The 16,974-nt window shown below is 38.3% G+C and overlaps 1 protein-coding gene across 2 annotated transcripts in view; it reads right to left on the bottom strand.

Moving 5' to 3' along the window:
• RAPH1 (Ras association (RalGDS/AF-6) and pleckstrin homology domains 1) overlaps nucleotides 1-16,761 on the bottom strand; it is a 91,799-nt gene extending 75,038 nt beyond the window's left edge. For both annotated transcript variants that reach the window (XM_082284879.1, XM_082284880.1), the window contains exon 1: nucleotides 16,528-16,761. The gene's annotated coding sequence lies outside the window, so the exon portion shown is untranslated. The remainder of the gene's footprint in view (nucleotides 1-16,527) is intronic.
• Nucleotides 16,762-16,974: the final 213 nt, after the last annotated feature.

Raw genomic sequence — 16,974 nt, 5'->3', positions numbered from 1 at the left:
AACACTGAAGATTTTTCTGCTATATAAAGCCAGGACAAACTCTTATTGTAGATGTACATTCTTTTGGCAGGACTAACTAAGGACTAGGTTATATCTAGCTCACAGAAAATTAGGTCACCCATTTCATAAGCAAATATAAACTGCATGTTGAAGTCTGTAAGCATTTCATAGATACTCTCCCTCAACAGAAATTTGGAAGAGATTTATCACAAATTCTGCATACAGCTAGAATAATTATAAAGGCAGGAGGAAGGAAGTTCATATTTACAACCTTAGTCAAACAAAAAAAACATTATATCATCTTAGCAGCTGTGTAAGAATTTGGCAAGCCTCTGAATAAAGTTTTTTTCTGAACATCCCAAAAGAACAATTATTTTTTTTCCTGGAACATATCATCTTTGGTATAAAGACCTCTCTAAGGATTGAGCCAGATGAATAAACTACAGAATATAACACTGAAAGTGGAATGTGTACCACAATGACTATTTTTACTGCTAAAGCAGCTGAGTTGACCACACTGTATAAGGGATGTAATTTGTGACACTAGAAATGCTAATTATTTGGACCACATTCATATCTTCATAAGGACAAGGGTTGGCAAGAAAGAACTGATCTGGCATTAATTTGCTGTAGCCAAAATGACGCACAAAGCAGCAAGAGTAGCTATTTAAAATGTAGGTGACAGGAATCAGTTTAAAAGCCACATAACAATGCATCTCTTAATTCAGCACCACCTCAATATTTAAAATGAAAATAATTTCCCAGTTGTGCTTGCCTACTGCGTTATGAAAAAGTTTATGCAGATGCAGAAGTTTGTAGCACATTCCATTAGCCTACAGTCTCATTTCCTTGGATTGCTAACAGTACACATTGTGAAGTGGCTGGAAGATTTTTATAGCTTCATTTTTTGTAGAAAAGATTTTTACGCTTGAATCTTAGATCTCTATCTCAAGCTCAATCCAATCAAAGCAGCAGTACCATGAGAAGATTTACAATGAAGCTTAAAAAAAGAAGAATTATTTCACGGCCTTTATCATTTTTCTATCTTCCTTCAGACCTTCAAATGCCCATTCAGGTCTAAGTCTTGCTGGCACCTTCTTCCTACTACCTTTCCAAAGGATTTATAAAGTTTTGCTGATAGGAGCTACAGCCTAAAATACTCTAAAGGGCCAGCTTGTAACAAATCCGAACAGGCTTAAAAGCCAAAAAAGAAAATCAAAAATCATTTTTGCAGTTATAAATTTCACTCTACAGGGAGCTTTCTGCACATTCTCCTTTCAAGCCAACACATCTCTGCACTAAAAGTAGTTTATAACTACTAAAACATATAGCTGAATTCCTTGTGTGTATTTATTTATGAGTAACTTATGCCAGGGTCCAAGTCCAGACTGTAAAGGAATGCTGCATTTGATAGTGCCACACCTCTGTTTCCATCAGCAGGAGGGGTACACTGGAATGAAACAAAACTGCTTCTTCACAGATCCTGAAATCTATATAGGTGATGGACTTCATCCATCTCCATACTTCAGAACTGGAGATGTTACTCCATCACAAAAATGAGGTGTTACAGCCCTTCCTATTAAATCCCCACCTTCTGCTTCCTCCTTTTCCTCCAAAAGGAGCATGTTAAAGTGCATTCATACAGGCCAGGGCCTCTTGTCTTGTTCATTTACATCACAGCAAGCAGTTCCCTTACTAACTCTAGAACATACAAGAGGGATGGGCAGAGAACATGGTCCAGTAGCCAGAAATGAAGCTCTTTTGTCATATATGCCATGACATTAATCTCCCTTCTCCTTCTACACAGTAGTAGAAACAGAATTAACAGAATTTGGTTCCTGACCACAAAAATAAACAAGGATCTTTTTAAAAGCTGGAAAATAGGGCAAGGTAGAAAGAACAGCTCTTCAACTGGTATGACAGATCAGTAAAGCCAACAAAAAATGAAATCTAATTTTAAGAAGGGTAGTCTAACTTCAGTAAAACATGATCAGTGCTTTCTGATTCTAAGTCTAGCATCCAAGAACACTTTCATCAATGCTTTTCAGGAAGACTTCTAGTAATGTGACAGGGATTGTGCCGCATTAGATTTCAGATGTAAATCTTTAATGAGAAAAGATTTTTTCATACCACAGCCTGATAAAAGACAAGTTCATTGTTTCTAGCATAAATGAGGGAAGTTACGTTTGGGCCTCTAAAATAAAGTAATAGAGGACCATAAGAGAGTCCACCCAGAAACAGACAAGACATTTGAATTTTCATAGCACATAGGTGTATTAGGAAACAAGAGACTGAATTATGTTATTTGTGACTCAGTGGCTGAAAAGATCTGACATAAGTCAAATCAACAGTTATTTTAAACAGATCACATGATCACAAGCCATTTTATAAAAACCTGAAAACATCCACACCATCTGAGTTAGGTACCTAGGCTCAAAAATCTGAGCACATGTAGCCTCTATATATATTTGTATAGAATGGAAGATCAAGAAGTTAACCGCCAAATTGATTTTGCAGGCTGGAGTGGGACAAAAATCAGACTTAAAATCAGATCAAGGACACCCCAAACATTTAATAAAGTACAAAGGAAAAGGTGGGTTTTTCTTAGAAAAAAACGCTATGCTTTTTGACACTACTATGCAAAATATTACAGATACTGTATCCAAAATAATCTCAAGGTACAAATAAAGAAAACAACCAAACAAAAAATAGTTAACAATGTTATGAATAACACAGAAATCATCCAGAAGTTCAGTTCACAGGTCATGCTGTATAGAAATGAGATGAAAGATACTAATAAAACAGTTTAAAAAGTGACTAATTCCAATATCTTCATTATGGTACTGGAGATTTCTTGATGCAAAGCTCCCACATAAGTTTAAATACAACATCACTCCCCTCTCATAACCAAGTACTGAATGGAGCAGGAAGACCTCTCCTTCCCTGCATAAACTAAACTATCTGCAGGGCACAGCAGACAATCCAAGCAACTTGTATATGCAAAGTCAGAAAGCCCAAGTTTCTCTACATAAATCTTCTGATTTATCTCAAGCAAGTAAGGTCTTTTTTTTGCAAGAGGAAGTGATAGCAGAAAGAAGACAGTGTTAAGAAGTCAAGAAAGGTTAGTGTATTTGGGACTGGACAACATTACACACATACAAAAGACAGCACATACCATTTAAGTAGTAATTTTACAGGTCAAAGACTGGAAGGAAGACCTCAACAGCTTTGTCTTAAAAAAGCCAAGAAACCACAAAGACCAAAAAACCCCAACCACGAGACTCTCCACCCCTTTGCAAGCAAAGGAAAGCAAATTAGGTAAGTCCCCTTTCTGTAGGAAAAAGAAAAACATACCCAAAAATCAGTGGAAGAAAGTTGGGAATGACTTCCACATACTGCTGTTGTTGCAATGCTAAACACTGCTGGTCACATGGACCAAGAATGCATTCCTGGTACTCACTACTATCATCTTCTAGCTGCAAATGTATTAAAAAGTTCAGAAAGTTAGAAAAGAAAAAAGCCTTTTATTTATACCGATATAGTTTTTGCACACTTGCTCACGAACAGCACTAGTAGAGGCACATAGTATTACCAACATATTCCATTACTAGACTACTCAGATACTTAAGTCCCACTAAAGTCTTTTAGACATAGTTAGATTTTAAGGTTGGTTTCAGCTTTTTTTTTTACTAAACTATTTATACGCAAGGTAGATTTTATTGTGGTGGTGGAGCTGAAACAAATTCTGTTTTCATGCAGATGGATTTGACTCTCAGCTGAAAATACTCTTTTGCATTTAACAGAAATCTTGCAACACACTTTGAAGGATGATACATATAAATAGAATAGATAAGGAAGCACTTACCTGGGCAATTTCCCCATAATATTGAAGGAAGTCTTAAAAACAAATCTATTTTACTAAACTTAGGGAAAGCCAAAGATATGGATCAGGTTGTTTTGCTGTCCTTTTACTGTTCAACAGTATTCTAGAATCTTAACCTCACATTCTAATACTGTCCAGTTACACAGCAGTATAGCAAAAGCCTGACATAAGTGTGACCAGTGAAAAGTTAGTGCAATAACCACTCTTTGAAAGCCTGGCCATGAACATGCACACGGCAATTTTAGTCAAGAAACTAGCCAAAACTCGTTATTTAATGGACAGTAGCTAGAACAATCAGCCGCGAATGACTCAACAATGAGGTGCTAGTATGCTGTAAGTAGCATTTGCTCTGTCAGAGCTGCCAGTGGACCTTCATGCTTTGTAAGGGAACTGCCTGGCTATGGTCCCAAGGCAATACCACTGAGAATGCCTACCAGGAATCCATGCCTGACTGCCAGCATTGTTTCAATGGCACTGTCTCTTTCTGTTCAGTGCAACTACTTATGAACTCTGGAAATGAAACAGCTCAACTGCAAGCCAGAGTGTGTCCCACATCATTCAAGAAGTGATACCTGTAAAAACCAAATGGGATGCATCCTAAGACCTTGTTTGTTCATGGTCTCAGCTTGTCATCTGATGTCACAACCTTCTCTCAGAAGAAAACAATTAAAAGAGCAATACATCTGTGGAATCATTCACAGCCCTTGTGCTAAGCAGTAAGGTCAATTCTAACAGCACCTCCTTCCAGCTCTTATTACTCCTAGCAGTTAAAAAACCCTATCTTAAAAATTCAATCAAGTCACAGAAACCAAGTTCTCAGCCCCTTTTTCAGTTCCTCTGCATCATCTAAGAACTTATTCCAGCTGAGGAGAATATGCACAAAGCACAGGATTAGCATAGCTCACAAATACTATCCAACCTCCCACCATGTGCATTTTGAGATGGGGAACACCAAGAACAATATCCTGCCCAGTTCTCAGGTAACAGAATATCTCCTGTGGGACAGTTGTAGCCAACAACATCTAAGAGCATGCATACAAACATAAACCTGAGTGCAGGAGGGAACAGAGCACAGAAAAATGTATTCTTCTACCTATCCAGTATTGAATCAAGAAGCATTTCAGAAGCAAACATTCCAAGATCAATTCCCAAAAAGAGGACAAGAGAGCTACACAGACAACTTTCAAAACTACTCATTGTTTGCAACTCAACTAGAGAACTGGAAGACTATATGAAGAAATAAAAAAAAGATTAATGTAACAAGAGAGCAGAAAAAGTGTGTTTCAAAGATGACAAGGACAGCATTTAATGCATAATATAATGCTTCCTCTGCGGCAGACCTAACTTCCTCTTTTAAAATAATGTCCTGTTCCTCAAGACACTATAAAAGCTCAGCAATACAGAGAGGGCACAAATCAATTTTTTACAGAATGCAAAGTCATGGATATTATTTCAGTGCTTATTTTGATCATCTTTGAAAAGTAATAGATCAGAGTTAGTTAAAACCATATTTTCTAAATACAATCTATAAAATATATTGGCAGCACAGTGGCAATAAAAATATAAAAACTACATAATTATCTATCTGTATGCCATTAAATACCAGGCTTCTGCATGCACAGCTAATGACAAAGTTTATCACTATTTACTAATGTTGAAATACAAGCCTCAAACCATACATTCAAACTAGTTCCACGTAGCTGCACAGATGAGTTTTGATGCACACAGAGCCAGACTGCTGCTACCCTCCCCAGGGAAATGTTACTTATCACATTATGAATGTAAGCAGAACTTCAGAAATTACAGCAGAAATATTAAGTAAACTAAGAGCATCTATTACTGGATCTTCAATTACCCCACAGAGTTGTGTTCTTCAGTTTAATAGATGACTGCATCACAGTATTACAACTCTCCACAATGAGTCATGTCAGGCAAAATTTTAAGTTTTCTTTTCAAAAAGTGAACTAATACTATAATATTTTAAATAGTTAACCACCTACATATTCCAAATTCTGCTAAAAAACCAAAACAATTTCATACCCTTCATACTACCATTTTAAACAATGGCTATTACTATACTCCAAAAAGTTTGATAATTCACTATGAATGTCTTGGAATAAACAGACATAATAAAAGGCACTGATTTATGACGCACAGTATCAAAATACAAAATATTTAGTCATGTTGCAAAAACAAGAAAAGCCCTACTTTTGAACATATGTTAGTTCGATATTCTTGTCAATAATACTGCCTGAATCATGCTAAAATACCAGCAGTTCATCGCAATCCAGCAGAAGTCATTTTAGGAATGAAGCAGCAGCTGCTGAATCTATCAGTAGGCTATGCCTTCTTAACTCTTATGGGCACATCGTAATACAGTGAAGGCATGCGCAGTTGTAAACCCAAATATTTAAGTCCACACTGGAAGGCAAAAAGAATGCAGACAACATGAGGCCAGCTGCAATTTTCACACTTTCATAAGAGAACAACTGATCCTTTATCTTGCTTTTCAACTCACTCTAAAATAGAGAAAAAAAAAAAAACATTTAGGCAGCTTTAACTAGAACAATGTACTATACAAGACACATCAACATACTGTAGCATTTTACCATGTTTCCTCAGATCATATGTATAGAAATGTTGTTCTCAAATGCTACAGCCTGTCAAGAGTTCTATTAAAGAGCATGCCAGATTAACCTTATGCCAAAAAGTTAATAATGAGCATAACTACAAAAAAAAAAAAAAAAATTCTGGTCTCCTACTTTCAGGTGATGTACATTCTAAACTGAAGGAAGACCATGTACCTTCAAGATTAGAAAAATAATGCAGGTGGAATTCAAGCTCACAAGGGGTTATATTAACCTATACAAAATGAAGTCACTAGATAAAGTCTTAGGAAGACATTGCTTTAAAGCACATTCTCCTGTTTTACAAATACAGTCCTATTTTATTACTGGTTAATGCATCTCTTAACACTTAATTGTAAAAAGACATGAAGTTGGCCCATGGTCACATTATACAGGACAAAATTTGTGTTGCTATTTTCAGAGTTAGAAAGTATACACTTCACAAGAATTACTGGAAAACATTAATCATCAGAAGTACTAAATAATGAGGAATAATTTAAAAAGTGAAAGATAACATCATAACTTGCCTTGTGTACTGCACTCAGATCAGTTAGGCCATAAAGCAAGCAACAACAGGTTCCATTTAAACTCTTTCCATGACAAGGATAGCAAGATAGCGTGTACATTAAATCACAGTAATTTGTATCAAGTGAATGTTGTTCTCCTACACTATGTGTATTTTAAATCTAAAGGGCACACAGAGCTAATATACTTTAATGACCTAGAAAAATAATAGACACATAAAATCACTCCCTAAGCTTTCAGGCCTCACAGTCAGTCTGAGCTAACTTTCTTCATCATACCAGTAAATACATTAACTACCCGATCCTTCAGGAGAATGAAGATTGACACCTCTTTGCAAAAAGAGAGGCACCCAAGTAATCACAGTTCAAAAAAGAGACATCACTGACGTTGGAAGTGCATAGTCTGAAAATACTTTGTTTACTTTGTGCTGGACTTTCAACCTCACAATGCACGCCAGTCATTCCAGAAATATTCTTTTCCGGCTGATAAAAGATAATCTAAGATTCATTATAAAGTAGTAATAATTAATCCCAAGGGCCTTTTTTTATTTTAACTTGTGGGTTTTGAGAACCTTCTGAAGTTTGTGCACACATTCAAACTAAACAGACATAAACAGTATCAAAACAAAGTTTCATTCAAGCGAATTACAAGGACAGTGCTTTTGGGGGGTTTGCCTTCTCTTATTTTTAACTAGAACATCTCTGATTTTCACTAACTGGGATAGGAAGCACAGAAGGTTAAGCTCTATACTGCACAGTCAACTGGACAGCAGTTAACACAGAGCATTCTTCATAAAGACACTTTAAAATGTTTCACTTTAACAACTGTGATGTGGATATGTGGGTCCTCTTGAAAATTTCACTCATTTCCCTACTGTTTCCATTTTCTGCTCTGCAAGCTGCCAGAAAGGAAGAAACACTCACATTTTTCTATGGGACCCTCCTCCTTCCATGTAATTGCTGAAAATGAGACTTCTCACTTTTGCTGTGCTTCTTAGAAAGTATCTCAGAGGTCTCTAATCCAGAACAACTGAACATTTCTTTATGAAAATAATCTTTTCCTTCTACGCTAGGCAGGAATTTATTTCTGGCAGTCACATCAATCTGACAAACGGCCTTTCAGTTTCACAGAACTGATCATATCACTAAGTAACTTATTAACAGACACAACAGAGTAGAGGTGAAATAGTGATCTTCTCTTACCCAGCTTCAGCTAGAACTGTTCTCCTGACCTGTGACACGCTCACAGATGGATAAAGTTTCAGCAAGTATTACTGCTTTGCAAGGTTACTAGTGACTGAAAACTACTGACTTCCCTCCTCCACCCCTAAACAAAATGCCCCAATTTAATAGACAGAAGAACTATCAGACAGAACTACTGTTGACTAAACTCCAGAGTACCAGAAATGTGCACTGATACACACAACTTGCAGAACACTTTTCCAAGAACAGTGTGCGATCACCCGTGTTTCTGTCAAAGCCACTCAGACCCACTCCTTCAAGTAAAAGGTCATTCTCTTGAGTCATGCATTAAAGATCTAAGTGACAACTTCCTTGGAGAACAGAGGTCTGTATGTCATTTTTATTTAAAGGCTTAGAACAACCTAAAATGAGTTTTTTCATCAGGAGAGTTTTTTTTAAAATGCATTATAAACCACATTTGTGCTAAGTCTTTAGTCACCTGTGAAGAAGAATGATTACTGACACCTTGAAAGTCCAAACTAGCATTGGTGTATTAAAACAGATTCTAACAATGGTTAATTCAGCTTTAAGTGGTGAAACAAGTTCACAGTGATCTTTCTAGCAAGGAGAAGAGCAAGAAGCAAAATTACTAAGGTAAGGACAAGTAAGTGTTCAGCATGTTTGTTTGAGGTTTTGTGCATGTTTTTCTTACATCTAGACTCCAGTGACCTTTATATATAGAAAATCAACTCAAGCATGGCTTAGTGGTGGACTTGGCAGTGCTAGGCTAATGGTTGAACTCGATCTTAAAAGTCTTCTCCAACCTAAATGATTCTATGATTCTATAAATAAAGACAGCTTGGAATGCTTGGCTTCTGGCATAGAATCAATATTCCTATGGCCTCATCACCATACAGGCATGAACCAGGCAAGTCAGGATGAAATCAAGAACAGCCCATACACAGGTGAGAAACTGCTCAGGAACAGCCAGCAGTGCGGTATCAAAGACTGAGGCTTTAAGTCCAGACACAGTCCATAAGTACTGTACTTCCCACAGAACAATTGTGAGAAATTTCCCTGGGCAGTGAACACTGTCCTTGCTTCTGCAGGCAGCTAGAGTAGACACTGCATTTATTTTACACAGGGTCTCAGAGTTAACACAAATTTAAGAACTTAGGATCTCATCTTCATTTACTCTCCAGCAACAATATGAGAAAACATGAGGGAACACTCTCATAGTCATAATGAAATGGTTTCATATTTGTTAGAGTACTTCTCTTCTTACCTAATTCAATACTTCTTGTTCTAAATTATAAAAGAGTAACAAGCATTGAGCTCAGAGACAAAGTAAAAAAAAAAAATCCCATGGGATTAAAATTAAGGCAATTAGTATGCAAACACAGTATTTCTGCAAAGCTAATAAGCTTCCCATGCCAATTTCACCTCTGGAACATCATCATTAGGTGGCAAAAATCAGTCTTGTACCTAAGATGTTTGAAAGTATGTTTTCCATGCTGAGCTAGAATTCATCCCCGTTTTATAAAGCAGCTTGTCTAAATAAGTACAGATAACATTATCATCTAGATATGAAAATGAAATTATTTACAAAATCACAGGGCAAAGTATTTCCTGCAACAAATTCTGAAAGTCTTTTCATGCTCCTAAGATGCAAACAGCAGCCTAGAAAGGAGTTTGTCCTTATTTTTTAAAATGCCTTTACATCCCAGAAGTAAAAGAATCTTGAATTCTGCAAAACAGTACATGATCTAGGAAGATGTATAGAAGGATGTAGCTTCTCTTCTTCTTTCAACACACCACCTCTTCAATTTTATCAATTTGGCACACTGTGGATTATGCTGTTAACTGGATCACAGAACTTACATGGATTTAATCTTGCCCATCTCTGCTTTTTTTATGAGTATTTTTAATGAGCAATAGTCTAGTAATTTCTAAAGCTATCTAAGGATAATTCCGTCAAGAAAGTGTAAGGGGGGAAGAAAAGTTCTCTAGGCTCCACTTTTACTAATACTATCTCTTTAGGGGACCCTACAAGGAAAAAAAAGCCCACTGAGCGGAACATAGAGTTCTTGAGACTGGGTCAGCACTGTCAGAGATGCAAACACAGACTATTCCAGGCCTAGCAAATGCATCTGTACAGAGATTAGAGACTGAACAAGTATTTAAACAACACATGGGGAACTCTACTTCCTTCAGAGAACCTGCACATTTGTTTTGCTGATGCTATCTTCGATAGCAGCTCAGTCTGCGGTGACATCACATCTTTTTCACTACTGGTATATCACAAGGATCGATTCAGCAACTTCACAGTTAAACATAAAAGTACCACTACAAATCTACACAACCTTTGACAGAGAGAAAAATCTGTCAAACATAGTTTCAATATACTTTCCCAGTGATTAAACCAATCAAATCAGCATTTTAGACAGAATATTTCACCATAATAATAGACATTAAAGAAATCCACAGACATCAAAAGAGCACTAGGGCTTTTTTCATCACTGATTGAAACAATACAGGGCAAAACTGTCTTAGCATAATCTCTAAATTCTAAGAAGAATAAAATTCCACATTCACAAAACCCCCCACATTATGAACTCTGTGTTGCAAAGTTAGCATTTTTCACACTATGCAGTAATTCACTCAACACTTACTTTTGCACTTAGCAGGCAATTTTATTACATATATTGAAGGAATTTAACTGCAAAGGTGGTATCAGAGTAAGAATTCAACCATTTGAGATGGGACTGTTTTATCATCAATGCTTGATACATACTATTATTATATACAGTATTATATATACATACTATTATTATATATACTATTATTACTATAATACTACATATTATTTGCACTTCTAACACTATTCAATGATACAGCCTTTAAAATACAATTTTACAAGCAGATAATGTAAATTTGCCAATTACAGTTTCGGTAAGGTTTGCAATTAAGTCTTTTGGACACTTCTGAAAACATTTTTCCTTTTACCATGACCAAATGGATTTCAGAATATGAAGTATAATTTTGCACAGAGTAATCCTTGACGAGTTTACAGTAACTTCCTTGAAGAACCAGCAGAATTTTTCACAAATCACTGATACACAACTGTACAACAGCAGAACTAGACACTACTTGCTCAACAACAATTTTAGTTTGGGGGAGCAATTTTACTAGGAGTCTATAAAAAAGTTCAAACATTAAGACTATGATCACATAGAATAAACTACCTTTTCTGTGCTACAGGTGGCAGTTCTTAAGGCAGAAAAGTGGGAACATGATGCCAGAATTTGCATCAAGATGAAATCTACCCATGCATCATGCAACAAGCTCTACTTGGAGCTTTTCTTTCGGGAGAAAACTGTTCCCTCCTACTGAAGAGCCACGAAGGCAACACTTAAAGTAACCACAAGAAGTAACTTATTGCACATCTTGACTGTAAGCACAGAACAGTTCCACTTTTTTTAAAATTTACTTGAACCCAGTATTGAGGACAAAAAGACACCAAGAATAGTACAGGTCCTACCAACTGCTAAGTCTTTGGGAAAAGGGAAGGACAATGAGACAATCACAGCAATGGCAGCAGCAAAGGACCCTATGCCAGCAGTGGGCAGAGGGCTCTCACTATCACATGAACAGAGGTTTCTGCCAGGCCCCCTACTACTGCTCCCAAAGCTTTCTGAAGGGTGAAGTTATCAGAGAGGATGAAGGATGCCAATGAGCTTCCCTCCAGCCCCTTTCTGAATGTGTGTTTCAGACAGCATGTTTTTCCACTTCAGATCTACATTTGAGAAAAATGATATTTCTATATCATTTCTGTATTTATATTTAATTCTGTATTTAACTTCTCCAAGATTTTTTTAAGATGAAAGTGCAATACTGACACAAGTAATAAAACTTAGCAGTCACAAAACTGGAGAATGATGTCACTTCTTGCTCCTATTTCTTTCTAATCCTGATCTGCTAAAAATCAGCTATTCTGATGTAACCAAACAGCAGGAAACAGTAAGGTGTTTGTATATGAACACAACTTGGCATTCTAAACACTTAAGTTGACAGAATACTGACACCCTCACATGACCATTTCATCAGATGCCAAATACAGTAATTAGAACAATACAATGTTAACATTGCAATAAGGGATGATAATTCCGATAATTTTCACAGAAAATGAGAACAATCCATATTCAGTTTATCATTTGCACTATGCAAGATCAGTGCATTTTTACCAGCAACCTGAGTTCTTGAACACTACAGTATTGACTTAATATAAGAGTTCTACTACTGTGGATAGTAATTCCCTCACCAGACTCACTGTAATATTTTTGTATAAGAACTTTCACCTTATACATTGCTCTCTTCAAAAGACCAGAGGCAATGAAGATTCAGTCACCTTTTTGATAACATTTGTTTAAATTATTTTGATGAATTTTTGAGATTAGAAATTCAGTAACGGGTAAAAATTATATTTTGTGACTGTTTTTACATCATCCCTGGAATTCCTTCCCCACCCCCAGGCCTGTCTCCCCTCTCCTCCCCTCCTAAAATCCAACTAACTCACTAAGATATAAGAAGGCAACAAATTATTTTCCTAATATTTAACGTTAGGACAGTTTCAAATTCTCATGTACGTCATCTTTCTCCATACAATTCCTGACAAGTACAGTGACAGCTCACAGAACAAGACATTTCAAGAGCTCTTCACTAACAGATGGATTTTAAAAAACAAGTTCAACAAACAATCTATTTAACACCTTACACAAAACACTTCTGCTAAAGCTGGATATAGCAAGTAACTGAAACTCCTACTTGGAACAAAATACAGAAGTGACTTTAATTCATTAAGATGTCAGAAAATATCAGTCAATATATCTGGATCAAGTTGTATAAAAATATTCTGCATATACTTTTCTTAGTCTTTATATAATTTTCCTATATGAATGATTAAAACCTGTTATAATGATTATTTATCACTATTGAATTTTAGTTCTTTCTCCCAGGGACTGATATGTTTAATTGTATAGTTATTACTAATTTCTCGTATTAACATACGAGAATAATAGGCCATTTTAAATGAACACTTTTTTAAAGTGATGAAGATACTTGCAGATTAACAAGAGAAACTTAAAATCCCTTGCTAATGTGAAGATCAACTATAACAGGCAATTACAGAGCAAGTTTCTTTACTGGCATTCCCTAACCTTGCAGACATTCCTTAAGGTAGAAAACATTCCATGTATGTACTCACTCAAAATCTGTGACAGCCAACTACCAAAGATATTTTCTGAATTCTTAAAGAGAACTTACTCATTATATCAACTTTTGTTTCATAATTTATGTCTTCTTAAACAAAATTAACCCCCACATAGAAATGGGTTAAACCTGACTACTCAGCAGTCTGCTGTCATTTCAATGTATTATTAACCCTTAGCAATAAAACAGATCTGGATCACACCTTTTTATAAGGCTTGTTCATCTGACATTGCCTGATTTAGCTGTAAATCAACACATTTTCTTCTAGCAATTGCAGAGAAAGGGTGTGAAACATGACAAAATGGCTTATTAGTGGGGCCAGAAACAGAAATGGGACATTTCTGGCTTCGGTAAGTGTTTGCAACAAGTTCTAGATTTAATCAGCAGGGTCCTCAGTATGAACAGATGTTAATAGGAAGTTGTGAAGTACATTATTTCAGTTCTACTTGAAAAATTCCATAATAAAACCATTGTTTAACATAACAGAAAAGGCGGAGTGTGATTATTTTGCAACCTTTGGCTTTATTTGTTATACAAGCAATTTGGATTTTTCTTCTATTAAGGTGATGTAAATTACTTAATGGCTGGGATCTTCAGTACCATTCTTCCTAGTATTTGCCTAACTGGCTTAGTCACCCAGATTTAACTCTGTCCCAGTTTGATAGGTTTTTACTTCCCCCTCCAGTGGCTGAAAACCATTTGAAGAAGGAAGGCAAATATGACCAGTAAAAATGAGACTAACACAGGATAAGGATCTTCAATTTAAAGCACAAAGAATTAACTATTTCTAGCTAGAAAAGCCAGTTGATTCTATTGAATACCTTAATGCTGACGGAATAGATAAAGGACCAAATTCAAACAAAGAAGCAACAGCTAAAAAAGGTTAAGTGGTTTGGGGGAAACAAGGCAATACCCATATATTCTGATAGCCAGAAGACTGAGACACCCTTTTGAAAAATAAAGCCTCTTAAAATCAACCACAGTGAATCATTACCTACAAAAGGCATCACAGCCTTTGCAGTTTCACACAACACTTTAAACCAACAGGTGTTCTCTGCACCAAGGCTTACTTTACTGAGAAAGGAACAGGCTGCAACACACCAGAAGCTGACAGCAGTTTATGTCAATACACTATTCCATTGTAAAAAAAGTATTTTAAATTCAAAAGTGAACGCAGTAGTCTCCAGATACTATGCAAGGAAGGCAGATTAAACATGCACAATTTGCCAGTGTTCTCTTTCACATTATTTTTCACACTCTTTCAAGAGATTAACAGCTGGTACACTACACTGCTTTCCTGAACTGTGGTTTATCTCTTATTAATACTTTTCTCACTGTCACATGCTGAGTCAGAGAAGCAGTGGTAGAAGGATGCTTCATTGCATATCATCTGAGTATAAAAATGAAGCCATTTTAAGGAAATATCTATCTGACAATCAAAATTGTACAAGGACAATAAACAAATTCCTTAGTGATACTTACCTTTCTGTTGTATGAAAGCAAAAAGTTTCTGTAACATGGACTTCCATACGGTAATTTGACTATCACCCAGTGATATGAAAAATCACACACCAACCTAGGTGCAGAAAAACAGTTCTGTGTTCCACTATCCACCACACCCAACCAAGAATGGTATTAGTGTACTAAACAGGGATGTGTCTAGATCTTTATACAACTTATGTGGAAACTATTCCCCAGATTATGACCTATACTTTTGTTCTTCAAGATGATTTATCAAGTAATTTTCCCATTCCTCTATTTTAACAGGAAACTTCTCAGTGGAGAAAAGCTGATTAAAGATAATAAATTGGAAGAGTGGTTGTTTCAGACATATTGTTTCCATAAACACCTAGAATTCATCAATTAATTTTTCTGCTCTAAGGTAATGTATCCATGTCTGAAGGGCACTGGGGGAACAGACAAAAACGGGCAATTTCTTCAGAATGGATTGGGTGTGATTCTACAACCTCACAAAACATTCATCTATCACATGAATGGTAAAGATATTAGACATATGAAATAGTTTACATTTGCCAAATGGAGTGTACCTGTAATCCACCAGTAAAAAATAAATTGTACTACAGACCGCTGTTCATCCCCTTCTAAACACCTACAGCCCAGTAAAAATATACTAGTAAACATGATAAAATGCAGAGACAGTGTCCAAACACGCAGGTGACTGTTTTCCGCCCCACAAGATAACAAATTCAAAAAAAACCCCAAATCTTCCAAAATGAACAGGTAAGTCACTGGCTTCTTAAGACAACCAGCATTAGTGCAGGAGAAAAAGAAGTATAGCCATATGAATTTTACAAGGTCACGTGACACTCCTGTATACAGACAGCCCTCCTTTCCCTCCCACCATCAATGATTTTCCCCATGCAGAAAAGATAATACACCACTCTCCCAGTTTCATGAAAACCAACGCACGCATCAAGCTTGCTTGGGAGGCTCTTCGCAAACCAACCTGCCTTCAGTAAGTCATATGGCTAAAAAGCTTAAAAGATTTCAGGTTTGGGGATTTGGTGTTTGGTTTTTAACCCATCACTCCCTCTCGCACCAGGAACGAGGATTTGCGCGGTTTTTTCCGCGGGCAGCAGCGCGCTCCTCGGCGATGCCTGCGCCGGGGACCCGACTGCCTGCGGCTGCACAGGGTGGAGACTCACCCAGGCTGACATTGTCTGGATGCCACACACTACATCCCTCGCGCATCCCCGGCTCACTTCCCAGCCTCTTCCGAGGCATGTCTCTCATTCGGGGAAAACCCGGGGGGCACACACACACAAGAAGCCTCCACCACTCACGAGCACAGCACAGCCTCTCTGGACAAAAACACCCGATCGTGTCTGGGGCGTGGAGGGGCGCAGGACACAAGCGTGGGCCAGTAAATACGCGCCCCTCCCGCACCCCTTCGCTCCAGTGCTCCCGCCCAGCCCCGGCGGTGCCGAGGGGGCCGAGGGGAAGCGGCAGGAAACGCCGCCCGCCGGCTCTGCCACCGCCGCCCCCCAGAAAAGAGCGACACGAAGGCGGCTCCGCCACTCACCTCGCCCCGGCTCCGGGGGAGCCCCGGCGGGCAGCGGCGACGCCCCACAGAACAGAGGGAAGAGGCACCGGGTTCGCTCCCGCTCGCTGCCGGCGGCGGCAGCCGGGTCCGCTCCGCCCGCAGACCCCCTCGGCGGCGGCGGCGGCGGCGGCGGCGGCGGCTGCTGCTGCTGCTGCTCCTCCTGCCGCCACTAATGGTGGCCGCTGATACCGGTTCCTTTCGCCGCTCCCTTCCTTTCCCGTTCCTTGTTTCCGCCGAGCGCGGAACCGCCTCCGCCCGGCGGCCGAGGCGCGTCCCTGCCCGGCAGCGGAGACGCCGCTCCCCACACGCCGCTGCCGCCCCAGCACGGCCGCCGCTCCGGGCTCCCCCCGCCGCTCACTTCCGGCGCGCGGGCCGCGCCTCAGCCCCGCCCTGCCGGGACCGGCGCCAGCCACGGGGGGCGGCGAC

The sequence above is a fragment of the Coloeus monedula genome, assembly GCF_965178545.1.
Source record: "Coloeus monedula genome assembly, chromosome: 7".
NCBI lineage: Eukaryota > Metazoa > Chordata > Aves > Passeriformes > Corvidae > Coloeus > Coloeus monedula.
This window is presented reverse-complemented; position numbering and strand designations above follow the sequence as displayed.